Source organism: Bidens hawaiensis, unplaced genomic scaffold (assembly GCF_021521415.1).
Source record: "Bidens hawaiensis isolate Kalapana, Puna unplaced genomic scaffold, B.hawaiensis_p1.1 tig00011610_1, whole genome shotgun sequence".
NCBI classification, from domain to species: domain Eukaryota; kingdom Viridiplantae; phylum Streptophyta; class Magnoliopsida; order Asterales; family Asteraceae; genus Bidens; species Bidens hawaiensis.
The window spans coordinates 760,932-764,075 of record NW_027491906.1 but is presented as its reverse complement, the minus strand read 5'-3'; the positions used below and the strand labels follow the sequence as shown (position 1 = coordinate 764,075).

General features: G+C 40.7%; 1 pseudogene; it reads right to left on the bottom strand.

The window, feature by feature from the left end:
- Positions 1-600: 600 nt before the first annotated feature.
- On the bottom strand, positions 601-3,144 carry LOC143538365 (uncharacterized; annotated as a pseudogene).

The window sequence follows — 3,144 nt, the reverse complement described above, 5'->3', positions numbered from 1 at the left end:
GCTCTCGAACAAAGAAACAATCCATCTCGACATGCTTTGTTCGTTCATGATAGACCGGGTTGTTGGCTATGTGTCTAGCCGCTTGATTGTCACAAAAGAGCGGTATTGATTCCTTTTACTTTAATCCAAGCTCGTTTAATAGCCACCGCAACCATAGAACCTCACTCACCATGGTTTCCATAGCTCGGTATTCTGCTTTGGCCGACGACCGAGAAACCACGCCCCCCCCCCAAGAGCAATAAGTAGCCGGTTCTTGACCTTCTCGAGTAGGGTCATCCGAGCCAATTAGAGTCACTATATGCAGTGAGGTTTGTCCCCCCTTCTTTAGGCAACAATATTCCTTGTCCCAGGGTGCTCTTTAAATATCTCAAAATTCTCGGGGCTGCCTCCATATGACTTTGGCGCGATCTAATACAAATTAGCTTAAGATGTTTACGGAGTATGCAATGTCGGGTCGTGTCGCTTGTAAATAAAGTAATCTTCCCACGAGGCCCCTATATTGGTTGGCATCAACCCTTGGTTCCTCGCCGTCTTTTCTTAACTTTATGTTTTGTTCCATAGGAAAAGAGCTAGGCTGAGACCCGTGGACTCCACAATCCTTCAATATGTATATTTACGTTGACTAAAGACCAAGCCTTCATTTGTCCGGGCTACTTCAATACCTAGGAAATACTTCAAGTTCCCAAGATCCTTGATGCTAAATTTCTTGTTAAGATGGCTTTTGGTTCTTTCGATCTTTGATGAGTTGTTTCCCATGATAATAACATCGTCCACATATATCAAGGCGGCTACAAAGGAGTTTCCATTTTTGTTAATGAAAAGAGAATAGTCTGCCTTTGATTGTTTAAAACCAAGCGCCAAGAGTGCTGAAGTGAATTTTTGATACCAATTTCTTGAGGCTTTCTTTAAGCCATATAACGACTTTCTTAGCCTACACACTTTTTTTCTTTTCCTTTATCAAAGCCTTGTGGAATCTTCATATACACCTCTTCATTTAGGTCACCATGCAAAAATGCATTATTGACGTCTAACTGGTTAATGACCCAATCTTTCTTTACTGCAACGGCTAGGAGGGTTCGGACTGTGACAAGCTTGGCAACGGGGGCAAAGGTGTCATGAAAATCGACTCCCTCTTGTTGTGTAAAGCCTTTTGCAACGAGTCTTGCCTTGTATCTTTTGATTTCACCATTAGGTTTGTACTTCACCTTATAGACCCATTTGGAATCTATAGCTCGTTTCCCCTCCGGTAATTCTTCAAGAGTCCAAGTTCCGTTTTCTTCTAAGGCTTGAATTTCCTTCTCCATGGCCTTTCTCCAATTTTCATTTTGCACTGCTTGATTAAAAAATTTTGGCTCATCATTTGAACCGATGGCCGCTAAAAAAGCTTTATGAGTATTGGTGAAATTTTTATAAGAAATGAAATTTGCTATAGGATGTACTGTAGTTGCTGAGGGTTCTTGATCGGGAGTGGGTAAAGCATGATCGATAGATGGTGGTAAGTCGACAACAAAATCGCCTAGCCATTTAGGCTGTGTTCTGACCCGTTGTTGCCGGATCTCTTCTTGGCCTTCTTGATTAAGGCTTGTTTGGTGATTTGTTGGAATATGGGCCTCATCATGGTTATTAAACTCATGGTGACTTGGCTGGGCTTCGGTATCTAAAGTTGTACCAATGTTATTTTGTATATTCTCACATTCAGGTTGGATATTACCATTAGTTGGACCACAAGTCTCAGTTTCATTAGGATGCACCTCATGCAAATTGGATTCATTGGTTCTTGTACCTTCAGTAATGCCTAGTGTGGGCTCGTCACTAGATTTGTAATACCAAGGAGGGAAATCAAAAGGTCTATTATTTTCTTCTTTATCAACGGGTTTAGAATCACCATAGGAAATGTATTCTCAAAAAAACTAACATCCCTTGAAACTATTATTTTATTATAGACCGTGTCATATATTTTGTAACCCTTCGTTCCCGGTGGTAGCCCAAAAACACTCTGGGTCTCCCCCTTAAATCAAATTTGTCTCATTTGGTATCGGTATTTCGGAAATAGGCAAGACATCCAAAAACCTTCATATGCTCATAGTCGGGTTTCCTTTCGAATACAATTTCAAATGGGTTCTTGCCACCAATGGTTTTTGATGGAAGACGATTAATTATATAGGACACGGTCATGACACACTCGCCCCAAAATTTTGTTGGCAAATTTGCCTCAAATCTAAGGGCTCGCGCGGTTTCGAGTAGATGTCTATGCTTGCGCTCGACAACACCATTTTGTTGTGGTGTGTGTGGGCAAGTTGTTTCAAGAATTATTCCTTGTTCGACATAAAAGTTACCCATTCGATTTGAAGTAAATTCCCCACCATTGTCACAACGTATCCTTTTAATTAATTTGCCAAATTGCGTTTTAATCATTTTGTGAAAGTTTATTATTTGGTCGCTTGCTTCAAACTTGTGTTTCAAAAGGAAAACCCAAACGGATCAACTATAGTCGTCCACAATTGTTAAAAAATAATATGCCCCCGAAAGTGACGGATGTCTATACCTCCCCCATATGTCACAATGAACCAATTCAAAACCTTCTTTACTTTTAATAGAGCTTACTTGAAACGGCGATCGAGTATGTTTAGCCTTAGCACACGTGTCACAATCCACAATTTTAAAGGAAACATTCTTAACAAAATCAAAATGGGAAAGCTTATCACTAGAAGTATGACCAAGTCTTTTGTGCCATAAACCAATCGTGGTCATCATAGCCTTCCTCTTATTCTCTACCATCTCGATCCGATATAGCCCGTGTTTGCATTTACCCACTCCAATCAATTCCCTCGAACGCAAGTCCTGCATGTAACAAAAGTCGGGGAAAAAGGTTATAGAACATTGCTGTTCTCTTGACAAACGGCTTACGGATAAGAGATTGCATTTAAATTTTGGTACGTGTAAGACCCGTTTAATGGTGGTTCCGTTTGGCAAACTACAGTTTCCTCTACCCTCAACGGGCATGGAATCACCATTTGGTATCATAACAGGAGACTCTTGATTGGACACTGTTGTACCTTCAAGCCATTTGGCTTTGCATGTTATATGTTTGGTGCAACCCGAATCAATTACCCAATGGTTACCTTGATCGCTTTTACCAGCCAT